General features: G+C 45.9%; 1 protein-coding gene and 2 long non-coding RNA genes across 4 annotated transcripts in view; 1 reads left to right on the top strand and 2 right to left on the bottom strand.

Moving 5' to 3' along the window:
* The window catches only part of BARX2 (BARX homeobox 2), a 64,497-nt gene that overhangs the window by 15,000 nt on the left and 28,378 nt on the right, over positions 1 to 21,119 (bottom strand). The gene's annotated exons all lie outside the window — the stretch shown is intronic.
* Positions 13,014 to 17,800, top strand: LOC140691155 (uncharacterized). Its single transcript, XR_012066662.1, has 2 exons — positions 13,014 to 13,364; positions 15,741 to 17,800. It is a non-coding gene; the product is annotated as an uncharacterized lncRNA (long non-coding RNA).
* LOC140691158 (uncharacterized) lies at positions 17,848 to 20,120 on the bottom strand. The gene is made up of 3 exons (XR_012066664.1): positions 19,693 to 20,120; positions 18,872 to 18,997; positions 17,848 to 17,946 (listed from the first exon to the last, which is right to left on the bottom strand). It is a non-coding gene; the product is annotated as an uncharacterized lncRNA (long non-coding RNA).

Raw genomic sequence — 21,119 nt, forward strand, 5'->3', positions numbered from 1 at the left:
AACAAGAAAATGGCTAAAGAAATTGTGGTACCTCCGATCCACAGTAGGGACTACACTGTGACTGCTAAAAAAGTGTCTATTTTAAAAATATCTAAAAATATATAAACTGACAGGTGAACTACATATAAACTAACATGGGAGAATATCGAAAATATATGTCGATAGTAAATAATCTTATGGTTACCAGGGAAGGGGGGGTGGGAAGGGATAATTTTGGGAGTTTGAAATTTACAAATGTTAGCCACTATATATATAAAAATGGATTTTTAAAAAAAGTTTCTTCTGTAGATAAACAAGATTGTACCGTGTAGCACAGGGAAATATATACAGGCTATTGTGGTGGCTCACAGCGAAAGAGAATGTGACAATGAATGTATGTATGTTCATGTATAACTGAAAAATTGTGCTCTACAATGGAATTTGACACAACATTGTAAAATGACTATAACTCAATAAAATGTTTAAAATAAAATAAAATGCAAAAAAAAGTTTCTTCTGTATAGCACAGGGAACTATGTTCAGTATCTTGTAATAAATTTTAATGAAAAAATATGAAAATGAATATATGTATGTATATGCATGACCAGGACACTGTGCTGTGCACCAGAAATGGACACACTGTAATTGTATTTCAATTAAAAAGAAAAAAGAAAACACGTCGAGAGGAAATTAAGGTATAGACCCATTTGCATTATCATTGAAAAAATCTGTGCATGTGTCTGCATTTACAACTGCATTTTTAAAAGAAGTCCAGGTAGTTAGTCACCAAACTATTAACATTGATGACGTGTGGAGAAGGCGTGGGCCGGGGAGAGGGTGAGATGGAAGGCCCCCGTGTTAGTCCAGCCCTGCGTTCCATCCTGCCATCAGTGTGTACGGAGCACCTACTGTGGGCTGCACTCTGGTCTTGAAGCTGAGGTCAGAGCTTACATTCCTGTCGGGGAGACAGACGGTGAACAAATAAATAAACAAATAATGCCAGGTAGTGATAAAGTCTCTGAAGAAAACGGCAGATTGTGAAGGCGGGGCCGTAAGGAGGAGGGCAGGAATTTTACACAGGGGAGTCAAGGGAAGGCCTCTGTGCCAGAGGTGACATTTCAGCAGGTTAAGTGACTCAAGGGAGAGGAGTGCGCCCGCCGAGAACCAGCTCCTGCAAATCCCAGAAGTGGGAAGGAGCTGCGTTCAAAGAGAGAAGAGGCAGAGCAAACAAGGAGGGAGGCCACAGGAAATAAAACCTTGGAAAATCTGCTGCAGCCAGATCACGCAGGAGCTCGTCAGCCAGAGCAAATAATTTGGATTTTATTCAGAATGTGATACAACCATTGACGAGAGGTGAGCTGGGGAAGGACCTGCTCTGATTTAGGATTCCCCCAGCTGCTGTGGGGGGGACCGACTGCATGAACGGGTGAGCGTGGGAGCAGAGAAGTAGGTTTTGTTCTGCAAAGGATACTGTTAAAACGAAAAGATAAGCTACAGACTGAAAGACAGCGCAGACCTCACACCTGACAAATGATCCGTATCCAGGATACGTGACGAAAGGAAGAACGAAAGGACTCTCAACATTCAACGATTTAAAAATAACCCCATACGTAAAGGAGCAGAAGTTCTGAACAGAATTTCACATTCAAAGATGCTTTTATGATCAGTCATTAGGAAAATGCAACTTAGGGCTGTAATACTCCTCCATGTGTGTCAGGATGGTCTGAAACATTTTATAAGCTGATAGCATCATGTGCTGATGAGGTTGCAGACCAGCTGGAACTCACAGCATCCTGGTGGGAATGCAGAAGGGTGCAGCCTCTTTGTAACAAACTGCCCAGCTGCTTTCCGAAGTTAAACATACAGCTTTCATATAATCCAACAATCCGCCTCCTAGGTGTTAATCCAGGTGAAAAGGACACAAAAACTTCCATGCACATGTTTACAGGAGCAGTGTTAGTGCAGTCCTCCCTCGGTATCTGAAGGCCACTGGTTCCAGGAACGCCCCGCCCCCACCCCACCAAAATCTGAGGATGCCCAGGTCCCTGAGATAAAATGGTGCAGTATTTGCATATAACCTACACATCCTCCTGTACACTTTAAATTGTCTCTAATACTTCTAATACTGGATACAATGTAAACACTCCATGAACAGTCTCCAGTACATGGCAAATTCAAGTTTTCCTTTTTTGGAACTTCTGGAATTTTTCCCCCTCAAATTTTCCATCTATGGTTGTGTTGGTTGCATCCACGGATGCAGAACCTGGGATTATGGAGAGCCGACTGTAATGATCAAAAGCTGGAATCAATCCAAATACCCCTCAACTGAGGATGGGGAAATACACTGTGGCACGTGCATACAAGGGAATACTACTCAGGAGTAAGAGGGGAACAAACTTGAAACACGCAGCGACACGGGTGAACCGCAGATGCATTTTCCTAAGGGAAAGAAGCTGGACTCAAAGGGTTGTGTGATTCCATCTGCATGACATTCTGGGAAAGGCAGAGATAGAGATGGAGAGCAGACGAGTGACTGCCAGAGGTCAAGGGCAGGGGAAGAATGTGGCTACAGAGGAGTAACGTGAGGGAATTGGCGGGGGGGACAGGTAACGTGATGAGACTGTTCTGTATCTTGATTGTGGTAGTGGTTATACAACTTAATGCATTTGTCTAAACTCATAACCGTACACTAAAATAGTGAATTCTTACTGAATACAAATCAAAAACAAATTAAAAACAAGTAACAGTGAATATTTTAACTGCTCTTTTGTTTTTTTGTTAAAAAAAACCCAATTTGTTAAAAAAAGAAATTTAAAACAATTTAGAAATATATAAAATAGAGGTCTCCCCTCAGTTTTCAACCCCAAGTCTTAGAAATAAACTTCGATAATTGTTGCTATGTATCTACAAACATGCCCATGTTCCAGATCTAGCAATATGCACTCTAATCTACTGAAACACATAGTTACAAAGTGTTTTGTAAAATATAAATATGTCATTTTATTTTTTCTAAATGTATAGCCAACAATCCCAAAACCCTACATTGACTAATCTATGACTTAAAATGCCAGCTTTAAGATACATTAAGTTTCCAAAGAGATGACATTGGTCATTTTTGTTTATCAGAATTCTGAGAATTTCCTGCTTTCTAGGAAATCTGTCAAACTGGGACCAGAGCCACCCTTCCTGAGGGCTGTCCTCTGTGGGGATGGTTACAAATGGGGAACACAGTTGTGGTGCAGGTACGTGAGGGTGGGGGGTGTGCGGAAGGAGGGGGGGCGGGGAGGTGAGAGCTGGGAAGCCAGGTGGATCAGAGAGAGGGGCAGAGTTGTTTGAAGCTGCCATGAGTTTGCAACTTTGGGGAGAGGGAAAGCTGCTTTGAGAGGATTTCTGAAACACATTTTGGGGGTGTACTGGGTAAAATCCAGAATACATTCCTTTAAGAAGTAAAGATCTTCCTGTTCAAGGCTTCTGTAATCAGATTTCTGTTGTCTTTGAGTCTAATTCTACAGTTACGCTGGGCCACATGGGGCCCTAGGAATAGCTGGGGTATATTATGTATTCGCACGTCTGTTTTTGGACTCTGAACTAATATATGATCCTATTTTAGGACCGTCCCACTCTTACTACAGTGGGTTTTTAGGGAGTTTAAGTATCTGGTAGAACAAATTTCCCCTTTTGATTCTTTCTACAAAATTCTCTTGGCTATTATCATTGATTTTTCCAGCTGAATTTTAGAAACAACTTGTGTTAGTTTCTAAAAAAGCAAATCCCACTAAAAATTTATTAGACATACACTGACCTCACAGATTCATACAGGGGAAGGTAATTCTTTTGGTGATCCTATTCTCTGATGGTTTGAAAGCAATTGCTGTTACTGCTAAATGGCTTTTATGCAATTTGGTTCCATAAAGTTTAAGACCTAATGAAAACCTTCCTTGGAAAAACAAACACAAAAAAACCTCTGAAGAATGGTAGTGACTGAAGGCAACATCTTAATCACCAAAATCTACAGTTTCAGGAATCCTGACCCAGTGTTCCGGTGCAAATTCAGTGACAAAACTGCACGGTGCCCCAGTGGCCGAGAGCACTGATGTCAGAGATGCGCACACGAGGCCACAGTGATGCTAAAATGTCTGGGGGTTCAGGAGGACCCTCACTGTAAATAAATACACTTTCAGTGAGGCCCTGAGTTTGCTAGGAACAAGGTTAGGGAGGAACGAGCGTGGCTGGAATGGGACGCAGGGTGAGTACTGTGTGTGTAGCAAAGTCCCCTGAGAGGCAAACCCATGGGAGCAGATAAGTGAGACCAGATACACACTGGCCAGCTGCTCGCCGTCTTTCCTTGTTTTAATACATGACCAGATTTCCAACAAAACTGCATTGGCCCAGAGCTTTAATTTCACAAAGGACTCGCACACCCCCATTTCATAGCCTCATGAAAGTACTGTGAGATAGTCTAGCCATCTATTTATATTTTGGCTGAACATCAATTTTGGGTTTTAAAAACAGGGAAAATACGTTGGGGGGGGCACTCTGGTTACTGAGAAGGCAGATGATGTGTAACGCTACGTATGAAGTAGGGCTTTCTCTTTTCCTGAGAATTATCACTATGTGAAGCTGTTGGCTGAAGACAGCTGCCCTGCTACCCTGGCTCATTTACATCCACTTGTGAAATTCAAGCACATTATCTGCTACTGAGAGGGAGGAATGCCTCTAATAAACCAAAGACACTGTTTAAACAAACACATTTCTAGTTGACAAAGGAGTGTAAACACGACCGCAATGAATGCATCTTCAAATAGGTGTTTTCCTTCAACCCCTCCCCCAACCAAGGCTTCGCTGCAGGGTGGGTATCACATAACTGTGTGCCGTACACCTAGACAAATGTTTGAGAATCTGTTCTGGGACTAGAAAACCTGAGTGTATTCGTGGTAGGCTGATGCCAGGGGACGCTCCAGGGAGCCTGGGGAGATGAGGACACTTGGGAGGCTAACAGAGGATGGTCCCTTGCGTTGATTCTGCAAACTGAGTGCAGTCCATGCACGTGAACACGTGTGGGCCAAGCACAGGCTCAGTGCAGGGCAGCTGATTCTAGGCACATCTCCCCTGGCGAAGCCCTCCCTCCCAGCAGAAGCCAGTCCCCTCTGGCTACAGCTGGAATTGAACCCCAGAGCAGAATCCCCAAGGAACAGTGTTTGCTCCTACACATCTCCTGTGGCTCCCCTTCCATTCCTCCAGCATACCAGTCCCCAGACTGGCTCTCCACTCCCACAATTCCGGTTGACACAAGCAAGGGCCAAAGGTCTGAGTGGGTAAGAATCTCTAAGCTGCCTGCTTGACTGATTTATGTCCCGGGAATGTGTGACCTATAGCCGCAGAAGGCTTCAGAGGCGCACAGGCAGCGCACACAGGCCCGGCAGGGACATATCCAGTTAACCTGAAAGGGAGACTCGGTGGAACAATCGGGTAGCTTGGGCTGAGCTTCCTGGGAAAAAAAATCATACAACCACCTACACGGAAATTGTCCCCAGAGGCCACAGCCAGACCAATCGGCTGGCAATTTGGGGCAGTGGGAAGAGCAGGACCTCACTGAGCCGGTTTCAAAACCTCCCTAGTTTCCAGTTCCTCTTCCGTAAAGTAGGGCTACTCACGGTCCCCCTGGTGGATTGCCGTGAAGATGAAATGCACTTGCGTATGTGATGCGACTCGCCCGGAGGGCACCTCATTGCTGTTGGTCCCCTTTCCTCACTTTCCACGTTAGTGGTTGGATGCTCTGTGAAGGAGCCAAATTAAAGTAGATGGATTTTCTTGTCGAGAAAGCAGACCCAGTGGGGGGTGGGAGGGTAGAGCTCAGTGGTAGAGTGTATCCTTAGCATGCACAAGGTCCTGGGTTCAATCCCCAGTACCTCCATTAAGAAATAAATAACTAAACAAACTAATTACCTCTCCCCAACCCCCTCTCAAAAAAAAAAAAAAAAAGAAAGCAGCCACTGGTGAACTACTTGGGTGTATCTTCATAGCCTCTGTGCCACACTGGAATCTGCCTGCTTCCCTTCGCCAAGCGGCGGTCTTTACCGGCGTCCTGAGGCTGACAGCAACCAGGGAGCTGAAGGAAATGAGTGACAGGGCTAACCTGGCCAGCCACCCACCTCAAGTCATCGAGGCTCCAGAAATAACTACGGTGGTTTTGCAGACCTGTGCAGAACAGTCGCAGCCCTCCCCAAGGTTAGTCTTAGGCAAAGAAGGATGAAGTTGGTGGGACACAAGACGGCACCAAAGTCAGTTTCTAAGAACTGCAGGGATAACGGAGACGGGGGTGACAGAGGTGGGGTGGTCGAAATTAACGTGCCTCGTCTACACTGAATGGGACTAAGGAAAGGCTGAGCTGAGGGTAAGTGGCAACCAGACGTGGAAGTTCAGTACTTGTCTGTACAGATAACCTGTGAGCAAGGAGGGGAGGAAAGGAAATATAAAGAAGCTCTGCTTTGCCTTTTAATTTGCGACACACTGAGTTTCTAGCCCAGCGAGAGTTCATGGAACAGATGCTCCCTTTACAAGTTGTGGCTTTGTATGACTAAAGGAAAAAGAAAATGTTTTAAGAGGCCAACTCAAAGGCTGAAAACACATCTTGGCCATTAACTACCTCTTTAAAAAAAAAAAGCTGGTGGGCATTTTGATGAGTTAAGTGTAAATGAATTAGAAACATGTGGAATACATTTATTCCAAAATCCTCATGCACCTGCCAGAATGTAGACTCTGGAAGAAGCATCTCATTAAATCAAAACCTTAAGCAAGTTCACAAAGGTTGAAACATGGAGGGATGGAGTGGGGAGAAAACATTTTAGAGACTTGGGAAAATGAAGATTGGGGAAATAGAGGACACAGCGCAGCCCTGGCTGGCTGGACTGCATCACGCCATCTTTTCAGATCCCTGATTCTGCAGAGAGACAGGCTCAGTCTCATCGCATTCAACCTGTAATGTCATCACAACTACAGATGCCCACAGAGCGCTGGGCTGCACCGGGAGCTGCGTGAAACCAACGAAGCTGGAGGTTTACGGACCTGCCCGTCCTGCCTAAGATGGTCATCGTCCACCCTCTAGCCATCACCACCCCGCATCTCCGTCAGCCGAAGAACACACCGGGAAGGGCACTGTCTTTGCGCTCCTGGTCATTCCGCCGTTACCTTCACCCACCTGCTTTCGGCCGTGCCTCCCAGTCACTCATGGAGCGAAGGCCTCCCTGAGCAGCTGCTGTTTAGCACAAAGTCCGAGTTAATCACTCCTGCCTCCACGCATCCTCAGCTTTTTGTGTGTCCTTTTTCAGCCTTACTTAGTTCATTTGTTTCCCCATCTAATTATTTCTCAGCTAGACTGCAGATTTCCTTCGGACAGAATTAAAAAGTGCCCCTTCTTAGAGTTTAACTCCATACCTTACCTGAACTGATTTTACCCAATCGCAAGACTGGGGCTGGAGACGCGGTGCTGACACCTCTGGGCTCTGCGGCCTTGGTCAGACCACAGTTCCCAAGCTTCCACTTTCTCTTCTATCAAATGGCAATAATAGTACTCCTGCCAAGCTTGCCGAAGGATAACACTGGATCATGAGTATAAAAAACTTCCGTAAACAATGAAGACCCACACCAAAGAAGGCAGCCATTTCTTCCAATGGTCAAAAAGCACGCATTTTCCATGTGTTGGAGATGCCTCGGTTCACTAAGAAGTCTACACTGCTCTCCTGTGCTGACCGAGCCCTCCCCGCCTTTGTCTCGTGGCTTGTACGGCATCATTTCTGGTTGAGGTCCTGCTGTCACAGGGACAGAGCCGCACAGAGCTGACCAGGAGGAGTCCTCTGATTTGCTGTCGCCATCAATGCTGAATTCTACCAAACGGCTGCTCAGCTCTGAGCCAACTGCTAGAGAAGGAGAGACAATTCCCTATCCCTGCCCTCAGAAGCTGATTATCTAACTGGAGAAATGAGACGTTAAAATAAGAGGTAAATAAGAAAACAAAGAACCGCGTGGCAAATGCTGAGTGGCCCAAGAGCCACGGGCCTTCGGAACAGAGCCGACAGTGCTGGTGCTGAGAAGATGGGGAGCCAGCTTACGAGGGGAAAGGGACAGACTCCCGTCACCGCCGAGGCACATCCAACAGGACCTGGAGACCCCCGGGTGGGGAGGGAGAGGAGGGCAGGCATCCAGATGCGGCAGAAGACTCGGACTCCAGCGGTAACTGCTGGAATCGGGGCACCTCGGCCTCTGCCAGGTGAGAACCTTTCGGTAGAAAGGATAAGGCTCGCAGAGGCTTAGTTTGAGGTAAAAGCAGATGCTGAAGTGATGGTTCCTAGATGAGTCCCGAAGGACTCAAGAGATGGGTGTGTGGATTTTACCCAGAACAAGGGTTGAAGGGTTGAAAGTAGAATTCCTCTCCCAAGAAGGAAGACTTAAGACCAACAGAAGATGGAGGACGGGGCCTTGGGTTTGGTACATTTTCATCAATGGAGCCGAAAAGAAAACAGAATCAGCAAACGAGACAGACACTGTAACCTACGAAGCAAGCAGCACCATCAAGAGAACCAGGCCAGTGAAAAGGGCTAGAGGGTTTGAAGAATGAGATGCTTTCAACATGTTTGTTCACTAGAAACTCTTCTGACATAGATTTTGAAAATGACCCCCCTTCTCTGATGCTTCCAGGGCACCAGACAGTTTCGAGGAAAAGCCACAGGAGGTGACTTTCTGCAAGTGGCCCCATGGGTCACAGGATGAGAACTGTCTGCCAAGCTCAGAAAAGCTTACGCAAAAATGTAAATTTCTAAGTCCAATTTAATTTCCCTCTTCTCTCTATGCATTCTAATCCCAGCTTAAATATATTCTCTACAGTTTGCCTTTAGTTGCAAAGAGTTAGAAACAACGTGGGCTACAAGAGAGTGAAATTCAGTTCAATTCAACAAGTTTTGGAATACCTAGTGGAGATACCGTGCCAAGAACTGGGAATAAACAGTACACAAGGCAGATCAGGTCTCTGCCCACCAGCTGATGGTCAGGATGGCAGACAGTTGAGAAGCAAGTAATTCAGGGTGTCTGAGGAGCATTCAGCAAGAGGATTTACCCAGGGTGAGGCAGTCGGCATCTCCCCATAACAGTGTCATTTAAACTGAAGGATGAGGATGGCATTAGCTGAGATTCCATTCAGAGACAAACAGTGGATAAAAAGAACTAGGTAAAGTATACAGATTTGCCAAATATTAACTGTAAAAATTTTTTTTCTTTAAAACAAACCAAAAAAACACAGCCTAAAAAGGCATTTGGACCTTACTGAAGATTACCTAAAGAATTTCTGATATAAAAATTGGTTCTGCTGATTGTGGGCAAGTGGGGAGAGTTCTTTGCTGGAACAGAAAGACGGAACATTAAACTGGAACCTCTCAAATAACCCAGTGTCTGGGAAGGACCCCCCCAGTCCAGTCAGGAACCAGAACCTTTCCCTCTGCTGTGATGATAGGTAGAAAACAGGCATTTCCATCAGGATGCCACGATGTCATGCAGACGGTCATGTGACATCTATGGAAAGCTCTCCTCTTCCTGGTATCCCATTGTTTTCTGATAAAAGTGGACCCCTTAAAACTTATGCAGCTAACGGGGCCCAGGGACACAGAACTACACTGTAAAAAGAACTCAAACTTTGGAGGAGTTTACCCATTGAAGAGAGGAGGAAAAAAGCTCTGTATTTGGTGGAAGGCTCTTGTTGGAGAGAATGAAAAAGTTCCCCTCCGTTTTATTCAAGGTGTTAAGATCAAATGGCAGCCGTGTACCCCCAAAATTAGAGGGAAAATTATACAACAGACACCCATATTTACTCGTGTTTGAGCCTTGCTCTTGTAGGTAACAAGGGAAAACAGTGTAAGGAGTAATAGTGAGGTGTGAAGCCCCATGAAAAAGGCAGGACCCCCAGGCAGGGTCACTACTCTCCTGCTGGCACCATCTGGTTCCCTGGCCCAGTGGCATTATCTTGCTTTTTAAACTCTGAAACAGCTTACTTCTAGGAAAGCGGAACTTACCCCTAAGATTCTATTGGTTCCCTGAGCTAACTCGTGATTGGTCCATTTGTGGTGCTTCATTTGCATGGAGCTCACTCCTGATTGGTCCATTTCTACAAAGCTTGTTCCTAATTAGTCACCTTTGTTATACCTCATTTGCATATGATGTTACAAAATGTTGCAAGGTATAAACTGGTAGCCTATAAAAGCCTGTGTAAACCTACAGACGGGGGTCCAGAGCTCGGAGTGTTAACTCCTCTGGGCCTGCTGGCATAATAAACCTGAGTTCTCCAACCCTCCGAGTGCTGCTTGGTCTCTCACGAAGATCCAGGTTGCTGTCACAACTGAGCTGTAACATTGAACTGTAACATGCTTTTCTGCAATAATAGTAGGAACCACAGCAGTAAGGTTCTGCAACACAATCACGTGGACCACAGTACCCAACTGGCCAACCAGGACCAAAGCTGCTCCCTGTACAGGGCCACATCCTGTCTTTTTAAGATGCAACTCTACCCTCAACAGCGCCATTAAGCTTGCCTGAGCCTCAGACCGCACTGAGGCCTCTCTTTCTCTGAATTCTCATCTGTAAATGGGGGAGTTGGCTGGTTTTTAAGGTCCCTTCTGGTACCAAGATGGAATGACTTTATGAGCACCCTCAGAGCCCGCGAGTGTCTCCTACATTTCTCACCTCAATCATAAAGTCTTTGTTTTATACTTCTGTTTCCCACAATGTACCTCCCATACTTTGCAAAGGATACCCACTAAACAGATGTCAGCTGAATTAAATGACGTGCTAAGAGCGAGAGTATTGATGCATGCAGGAAGCTTCTCCGGCTCTACTAAATCTTGGCAGTTCACGAGGGAGTGGAGTGATAAACTCTTGACTCATCTGAGAGCCTCATAGGTCATACAGGTCATAACTGTAAAAGGCAAAAGACTCGCTTGGCATAAATCTCACCATGCACAATTAAGACTTGGAGGCTATGTGATTTATAGCGAGTGGGACACTGAATAGCAACACACAGAGACTGCTCTTCTCTAACCCAGCCTTTGATGGGATCAGGTGTTAAAGTCGCACAGAAAGTCGATGTCTGAACTGGGACCAGCGCTCAGATCTCCAGGGGAACAGGAACAAATGCTCCGTCCACATCACTGTGTGCCTGTCTAGGCAAGAGCCACCAAAATGCTGAGTATTGTTTGGCCTCAGATATTTCTTTTTCCTCATTCGTGTGATCTATGTTTTTTTATGGTTAACTCTTTTATCCTGCAACCCAGTGTTAAACGCACCACAATTTTAACAGTCTGAGAAGACATGGTAAACATTACCTTGGAAGTTTCTGGGCTTTCGCAATTTCTTCTTTTCTTTTCTTTCCAGCTTTACTAAAGTATGACTGATGAATAAAAACTATATATTAACAGGTGTACAACCTGATGATGTGATCTATGTATACACTGGGAAATGATTACCACAATCCAGCCAATTAACACACCCATTACCTCACATGGTTACCTTCTCGGTGCCTGGTACGAACCCTTAAGACCTACTCTCTTCACAAATTTCAAGTATACAATATATTATTGTTACCTAGAGCCCCCATGCTGTGCATTAGGTCTCCTGAAAATACTCATCTTGTAAGTGAACGTTTGTACCCTTTGACCAACATCTCCCTGTTTTCCCCAGCCATCAGCTCCCCATGACTACTCTTCTATGACTTGTACTATTTTAGACTGCACCCTTAAGGGAGATCATGTAGCATTTGTCTTTCTCTGTCTGACTCAGCACAATGTCCTCCAGGTTTGTCCATGTTGTCACAGAAAAAGTTCATCTTTTTCAAGGCTGAATAATATTCCATTATATATGGAATATGTATGTAGATATTTATCTCACATTTTCTTCATCCATTTATCTATTGGTGAACACTTAGGTTGCTTCCATGTCTTGGCTGTTGTGTATAATGTTGCATTGAACATGAGTGTGCAGCTGTCTCTTCAAGAGAGTGATTTTATTTCCATTGGATACATACCCAGAAGTGGGAATCTTGGATCATAGGGTAGTCCTATTTTTAACCTTTTTAGGAACTTCCATACTGTTTTCTATAATGGCTGTAATCATGTGGTCCATTCTTCCATACTGTTTTCTATAATGGCTGTAATCATGTGGTCCATTTTATAAGGAAGCTTCTGTGTATCAGAGGTGAACAGCTAGTTATACGATACTTCTGCCAGCCAATCAGAAAGGCTTCTGCTTGGAAATTTTCTCCTAAACGGGACTAGTACAAGGTTAGGGAGAAAGGAGGAAGTAAGGGTAGACCTTTGATTATGTTACAACTTTGACTGTATTATATTTGATTATATTATACAACTCGATGTCTTGCAACAAACATTGACTTGTTCATTAAAAAAACAAACAAACAAACAAAAACACCTCCCCTTATGGTAAGGCTCTTGGAAAGGGTCAATCTCTTCAAAAGCAAAGAGACTCAACAAGCTGCTAAATCAATCTCACGTCCCTTCAGTTCCACCCACAATGTCAAGGCAAGGGACGGACGGGCACAAAGGAAGGACAGTGTACTGAGCACCACCCCGGGCCAGACCCTGCACACACCTCTCTCCTACTGCTCACAAAGATTATCTAATAACGACGGCAAGTATCTGGAACCTGAACAGAAACCTGTTTTGCTCATGGCCATGTGCATAGTCATATGCTACCTTCCAAAATTCGAAACTACAACTTCTCAGGGACTTGCCTTTCTGACCGTCTGGTGTTGCAGACAGTGGAGGTCCGTTCGTGCCCCCTGAACACCCTCTGCTTCTTCCAGGGTATGCTCGTGAGTTAGGCACAGGCGTTGGTTCATGCTGCGTAAGAACAGTTAATACTTATCTCAAGGCCTCAGAATTTTTGTGTCACGGGGCCTCCTCCTCCCAAAGAAGACAGGCAGAGGATACAGCATTTTTATTTCTTCTTTAATGACATTAATTTTTTCCCAATAGGGAGCAACATGCTTCAATGTAGAAAATTTAAATCTACAGAGATAAAGACACACAAAAAAGTTGCGTCTACTCCCTCACACAGAGAAAGCAGCGCGGCTCACAGATTTCTGAAAGGTCTAGGTGGTCCTAACTGGGGAGGCTCTGCTCTGCCTGGAAGAAAGATGGCGCCATGGTTTCAGTCCAGGCAAGAACAGAACATAAACAGTTGTGTTTCCTGGGCAACAGCTTGGGTTGAAACAACACAGGACCTTCTGAAACCCATCTAACACAGAAATAACGAGCTGATTACCGAGACCAAAGAACTGCACCACGCCGTACACACGGGCAGAGCACTCGGATCTGTAGCCAGATGCCCAGGTATTTTCTCATTTTCCATGAGCCATGTCCCCACTGACCATGTGAAAAGTAGAGAGGCATTTTTATGGAACCTGCAACCATTATTCCTAGAGATCGATACCCACCCTGCTTTTGGTTTCCCCTAATTAGTCAAATTTATTTCCCCAGCTGGTAACAAGTTAACAAACGCTGCAGAGAAGTTGTGAGGGCACAAATAAATACTCTCTCTCTCGTGGCTAGATTCTGAGTTCAGGACTATTGGTTCAAAAGTTGTCATTCTATTGACAGAAAAAAATGTAAGGTCAATACAACACAGGGTAGAATTTGACCAAGATTACTTAAAAGCACAGATTCTTTATTTTTTAACTGAAGTATATCAATTTATAAAAACACAGGTTTTTAAAGTAAGTATATATTTTTTAAATTTAGGGTTTCTTTTGCCTATTTAATAAGATGAGTATCAGAAAAAGGCTTTGACAAATATATGTATGTATATGCATGACGGAGACATTGTGCTGTGCACCAGAGATGATTGACATATGGTAACTGACTATATATACCTCAATTTAAAAAAAAAGGTTTAGAAATTTAATCAGAAAATGGAAAATCAGACAAGTGTCAGTGTAATAACTGATACATTTCACTTTATGTAAAGTGTTAGGAACTGGAAAGGGCGGTACCAGTGCGGCTGCGGGTCTTACCCGACGGGGGCCCCAGCCGAGCACAGTCCACCGTCCAGAGCATCTCCCCTCTCGCTGTTAACATCAGAGCCCGGTTTCCCCGGGCACAGCTAACCACCAGCACCTGTGATCCTGCACCAGGCCCACCTCCCTCCCACAACTGCAAGGTATTTATCTCTGCTCTTTAGATTTGGCACAAAAAAGAGGATTTTTGATAAAAGCAACGTTCCGGCCTCAGTGAGAAGAGCGCACACACAGCTGGCCCTGCAGGCAGGAGCTCCGCTCACTGGCCTCGGCGCCTGCTGCCCGCCCAGTGCCTTTCAGGCCAGACCCGGCCCTCCCCTCTTGTCACACATCTGAGAGCCCGCGATGAGAGCTGCCCCAGTAGGAGTGTCTCCCCATCACGGGAGCGGGGCCGAGAGGGAGTCTGGGCCCAGCAGGGTCCCTCTCGCATCTGCTGTGTCCTCATTATGGTCCCACGACTCAGCAGAGGACCGGCGGACGGCAGGAGTGTTTAATGTCGTTTCAAGTACAAATAAAGACCTTGGACAGATATACTCCCGGGACACTGCAAAAGCCTCCAAAAATAGCCCCCCAGCAGCGCCCCAGCGGCGAGCGTCCGTTCACGAAGGAGCGGGAGGGCACAGTCGGGCTTTCCCGTTTTCAGGCCCATGGTGACGTTTACTGGACTCAGGGTCAAGCGTCACCTTTCTAAGGAAGTCACTAAATACAAACTAGTGGTGACCACTGGTTAACCCGCTCACTTGCTGATCAGGGCTTCTGGCTGGTCAGAGCTCAAAGGGGGGATAATCAGCCCAAGACACCAGCGCCAGGAGCTGACAGCCCCCTCAAGTTCTCCTTAACCAGCAAGGACCTAGACCATCCTCGGTTTCAAACTCTGTGGGCGTCACAGTCAAAGAAATCGTTCAGAAACACTGAGCCAGCTCACTTCTCCTAAGGAATCTCTTTCTTTTTAAAAATTTTTTATTATTACTTTTTTATGGAGTTACTGGGGATTGAACCCAGGACCTCGTGCGTGCTAACCTTGCGCTCTACCACTGAGCTACACCCACCCCCCCATCCTAAGGAATTTTGTGTAGGAAAAGCCTGTTCTGCCAAACTTCTCCGTCCCCCAGCACTGTTCCTCCTGCTCTGCACACTCACATTTGCTGCTCTTTCTTAACCAATGTTCCCACCTCCACCCCAACCTCACCCTCCTCTCTCCACAACCACCACCAGCGTCACCATCAGTCAAGGACCCAGACACGGCATGACACCCAAGCACTGAGACAAGAGACACAACTCAGAGTCACAGGTTAGGATTTAAGAAGCACCTGCAGCCTTATCCTTCCTCTGTGCCAGCCCCGGCCCGGAACCCGCCTGCAGACCAGATGGGAAGGCCTTACCCTGGGGTGTCCACACAGAGGTCAGCCACCCCGTCTAATCCGATCCTTCCCACAGAAGGTGAAACAAGGGAGCTTTCTAGAAGTCCCACACCCCCGACCCCGGACAGGTCTCTCTGAGTGTGGACTCTCAGAAGCCTAAGAAGGGAGCCCAGGGGATGCTGGAGCTCAGAGGAAGCGGTCTCAAGAAACAGTATCGCTGAAGTTTCAGGGAAAGTGGTGGGACTTCAGCCACACTTTGACTTTAGAAACATCTAGGGTCAGCTACCGCTTCAGAGAAGACCTAAAATGGCATGTTGGTCTCTTTTCTGCAGGAGGAAGAGAACAAAGCAGAGTTGGGGTGAGGGAAGAGGAGTCTATTAAGCCAAGTCTTGATAAATGTCTCATCGAAACATATCTTGCACAATGAAGGACAAGTTTGCTCCTCAGTTTACGACTCAGAACAGTTTCGTTGTAAGAAGGAGCCAGAAGGGTCCAGAACCTGATGCCCTATGATCTGGGACATGGTCTGCCAGCATCTGGTCTTTCCTGATAAGAGAGGAGAGATGCTGAAGGTGATGGGAGAGGCACATAATATACAAGTTGTAACAAATGGGCTCCACAGAGCAACCAGCATCGCTTGCCTGAAATCTCGGGGCAGCTGGAAGAAGGCAGGCTTGCTGCCTGGAATAGTTCTGGGAGGGCATTTCCTAGGACATCCTGGAGGCTCAGCTACAAAAATAAGGTGCAAGGCTTTTCCTGGTGCTTTTGGATCTAAAAGGGGAAAAGGGCCACAAGGGGGAACAACTGGCCGGCCGGCCACACACCATGAAGTCACGGAAGCATCAAAGGGTCTGTCTTACGAGGCGATGCTAGCACTTCAAACATCGTTCTCATCGCCACCATCAAAACGTGTATCAGGAGCGCAGTTACGAGGCCTGTCCCAGGGAAGGAAAGGAGAAAGTCACAAAGCACCAAAACCTCTCCTTCTCCTAAGGTTCATCATGGGGCGGGCGGCGGGGGCAGAATCATCTAACTTTGTAATTAAAATAAAAGGCCTGATATTAAATTAAAATTAAAAGTAAATCAAAAGTAAAATCACTAGAAAATACAGGTATAAAGTAACCAGTAAACACAGGTACACATGAGCAATGCTGCACTAGTCATCGTGAAACGCTGGCGCCCACAGGAACAATGCGTCTGTTCATCAGTTTCTACCTCGTTATTCCAGAGCCTGGTTGACAGCTCTGTTGTTCACGCTAATTATTTTTGGCCCAAACATGTTAGCCCTTATGAAAATCATTAGTAATATGCATTTGAATTTCCCACACCTCGTTCAGGTAGCATTTTCACACACCCAGGATACTCATAATCAAGATGCTGGGTCTTTCTGAAGCCAGTGCCGGACACAGTCACAGGAGAGCCCCAAGCAGACCCCGACCCGTCCCCTGCTTTTCTCTGCGGTCACTCCACCCAGGCCAACACAGGACTCGAAGACACATGTATTGACATGGCACACGGAAGCCCAAGAAACGATCAGAAGTTTCCCATCCAAGACTCGGAGAAGGTCTCATTCAGTAGAGAAAGGTCTTGGGTTTTTAAGGAAAGATCTGGACCCAAGCTAGGAGCTGTAATTAATATTAAAGAAGAGAAAACAGGGAACTTGGGCTTATTGGCAGCTGAGAAATACGACCAGAGTCCTGCTTCAGAATGAAAGGCTGAACTTACATAATTCCTTTATCTCAGAAGCTCTGAGGTGAGCCATGCAAAGGAGCTTAGTCACAGGTCTGAATTAAATACTATCCAGAACTGAACTGAATGAATCGAAGGTCATACAAGCTTCACGGGCCGAGAGCTAGTTTACATAAAAGGTAAACAATTTCAGAAAAATTGCCATTGGCCTTTTTCTTCAAAGGAAGCACATTCTCAGCTCCGAAGCCCCCCCCACCTCAGTGCAGCATAAGGAAATTCAGACTCCGATGAAACCAAAATAGCCGCTGAGGTATTTATTGTCCAGTCCTACAGGCCCTGCCATCCTTGGGCATAAAGCACAGTCCTTCTCAGAAGTGCCTTCCACCCTCCCACCCTTCCCCTCCGTCACCGCCCTTGTGCAGGCAGGCCCCTCCGCCTTCACACCACCGAGACACCTTGTGAACCCGTATCCACGTCTTCAGCTTTTAGGTCTTCCTAAAAAATGCTTTTTATCCTTGCACTCCCTGCCTCCAAAACCTTCAAGGACTTCTCTGGGTCCAGATACAAAGTTAAATTTCACGTAATGGCCATCAAAACCCCTGATCAACTGAACTGGGTGCCCTTTCCCACCGTTCCCATCAAAGATCTACTCGGCCTAACCTGCTACTCACTCAACGTGCTAGAAATAAATACACTTGCCCCATTCTGGCCTCCCTCTGCTCACGCAGGTCCCAAAGATGGTGGGTGTAAGGCCAGCTCGAGAGCCGTGACACCACCCATACAACCACTGCATACCTTGTGTGACCTGTGACAAATGTCTTTAACCTCGATAAGCCTTGGTTTTGCCACCTGCAAAAGACAGAATAATAGCACGTAGCTCAGCAGTCACTGCAGGGACTGAACAAGATAATTCACGTCAAGTGCTGAGCATGGGGCCTGGGGAGAAGCATGTCCTCGTTTGCCTTTTAAATTATAAAACTGAAATTAATTCTCTGCAATTCTCTAAGACAAAACTCAGATTCCACCTGCACCTAGAAACTATTTCCAAATATATGTAAGGATACAGCTCCAGACTCTTAGAAGGGCTTAAATTCCCAATCATAATTTAGCAACCAATAGCTCTCTGGTTTTTTCAGACTTATTTTTTTGTTTTCCTCTGCCTAAAACAGAAGTTTCTGGTGTGTCACTCTCTGTATCTCTTCCAGCAATCTTTCTCTCCCCTCTCCCATTCCGTGATGGTTGGTTAAATGCTCCTCCTTTGTGACTGTGTAACATCCTGCAAGCATTTCCATCACAGCACAATCACACTCTGCTGGTAATTTCTGTTTAATTATGTGTCTTTCCTACTAGACTGAGCTCAATTTCAAAACTGCATCTTAGTCCAGCACGGTATGTGTTAGAAAGCACTCCTAGTAGACTGCTGAAAATTCAAGAGGTACTCACAACTGACTGAGTGACTAAATGACTTCAATACACACAGCACAGAAAACACCTGGCTTAACCGCTGTCTGTGGAGTGAGGATGGGGGAAAGGTGGGATGTGGGTTGATAACAGTTCAAAGAGCCAACGCAAGCGCAGGCTTGGCTCACAGAAGCACAAAGCACAGACTGTGCAGGGAGTGCTGGGACCCGTTGCTGAAACCAGCCTTTAAGTGGGCCTTGACTCTCCAGGAAAGAGTGACAGGGACAGAGTAACCAGAAACAGCCTGACATCAAGAACTGCGGACTGAACTAGGCTATGAACTCCTAGAGGGAAAAAGCCGTGTCTCGCTCACCTTTGTATCCCCAGCAAACAGCATTCTACACAAAAGGTGCTCTGTTTACATTCATAGCTTTGCTCAGTGAAGACACAGAGAGCTGGCCCAGTGTGACTCAGCAGGGGTACAAGAAGGGGCCTTCACCTGGAAAGTTAGGTTTACAACGTGTGGCCCCAGAGAGTGAAATGAGAACCAGGAACGGGCTGCCGGGTTCCTCCTCCCCTGGGCCGTGCGCAGGCAGAGCTGGACCCCCGTGGGGACTCTGCGGAGGAAGGAAGGCCCTACAGCGTGTGTGAGGCTGAACCACGTGGCTCTCAGGTCCCATCCCTCAAGCTCCCGGACTCAGAGAGTCCACCCTCAAACGTGAGAAAGAATGGATCGGTGTGCCCAGAAAATCCTAGAACATCCTTTTGACGGACCACTGTCAATTTTTCTCATTAGAGGCCCACCCAGTGCTTCTTTCGTGTTTCTTGGATACTTGGAAACAACAGAAACTCACAGTCACATTTTTCTACCTGACTTTAACAAATTCCTGCAGACACTACTTCTTTAGTCTCTCCCATGGCCTCCCTGTCTCTCCATCTCCCTCTCATCATCTTTTATGCATTTCACAGACTACCTATAGAAACCACAAGAATCCCAACATGTAGGGGAAATGCCATTGTTTACCACGAAACACAGAAGGCGAACTAACACCTTCAGAAGGGAGAGGCATAGATTCAGTCATGGCTGAGAACCCCGCATCTGCCCGGCTCACAGCCCCCCTTGGACACCGGCCCCGCCAGCCCCCTGCTCCCCAGCCCGGCGGGCACCCCCCCACCCCACCGAGCCCATCTCACCGCAGGGCAGCTGCGCCGACATACTGTCTCTCCTGTGGCCAGCAAGCTCCTGAGAAGCAGAAACAGGTCTTCACTCCCCTTGTCTCTCCAGACAGGACACCCAAGGGACAGCACAGCCCAGAAATACGAATGAGGGGCTTTGGAGTCAGGCTCCACCACTAACCAGTTGAGTGGTCCTGGACGAATTCCTTAATCTCCCTGGGCCCCGTCTCCCTAAACTGTGAAATGAGGACAAAAGTAATGCCACCGCCATAGGATGATTGTGAGAAGTAAGTGACACTTTTGTGATTTTTATTAATGAGGTACTCCTAAAACATAAAATAAATAAGCTTCAAGGATATTATTGCGCAGCACAGGAAAACACAGGCATTGTTAGATAATAACTTTAAATGGAGGATCATCTATAAAAATACTGAATCACTAGGCTGTACACCTACAACTAATATAAAACTATAAATCAATTCTACTTCAATGAAAAAAATAATGGGCACAAAGAGAGAGAAAGACAAATACTGTGTGGTGTCACTTATAGGTGGAATCTAGAAAAAAAAAGTCAGGTTCATAGAAACAGAAAGTAGACTGGTGGTTGCCAGGGGCTGGGAGGTGGGGAAAATGTGGAGACGTTGGCCAAAGGGCACAGACTTTCAGTTATCAGATGAATAAGGTCTGAGGCTGTGACACATAACACGGCGGGTACAACTGCCGATGTCGTATCGTGTAACTGAAACTTGCTGAGAGAGTAGAACATAAATGTTCTTACTGGAAAAAAAAAAAGGTAAATATATGAGGTGATGGATGTGTTCACTAACTGGATGGGCGGAATCCTTTCACAATATATACATGTATCAACTCATCACGCTGTACACTTTAAATCTCTTATGGTCTTATTTGTCAACAATACCCGTCAGTTGGAAAAAGAAAGAGTGGGCACGAGGGATAGATACTGGGTGAATGTGTGGCCACCATGGTTGGTACCAGCCATTTGCTTTATGAAGTATTTATGTAGAAGTTACCTTACGCCAGGCACTATGCTATGCTCTGTAGGTAACAAATACTTTGAAGGGAAAAAAACCCATCAACAGACAACTGGTTTAGGAAGATGTAGAGTGTGTGTGTGTGTATACATATATAGTACATATGTATGTATACGATGGGATACTACTCAGCCATAAAAAGGATGAATTAATGCATTTTCAGCCACACGGACAGACCTAGAGATGATCATACTAAGTGAAGTCAGTCAGGCAGAGAAAGACAAATAGACAGTATCACTTACAGCTGGAACCTAAAAAACAATACAAATGAATCTATATACAAAACAGAAACAGACTCAGAAACAGAAAACAAACTTACGGTTCCCAAAGGGGAAAGGGAGGGGGAGGAAGGACAAACCGGGAGTTTGGGATTAACAGATGCAAACTACTATA

The sequence above is a fragment of the Vicugna pacos genome, chromosome 33 (genome assembly GCF_048564905.1).
Source record: "Vicugna pacos chromosome 33, VicPac4, whole genome shotgun sequence".
Taxonomy (NCBI): domain Eukaryota; kingdom Metazoa; phylum Chordata; class Mammalia; order Artiodactyla; family Camelidae; genus Vicugna; species Vicugna pacos.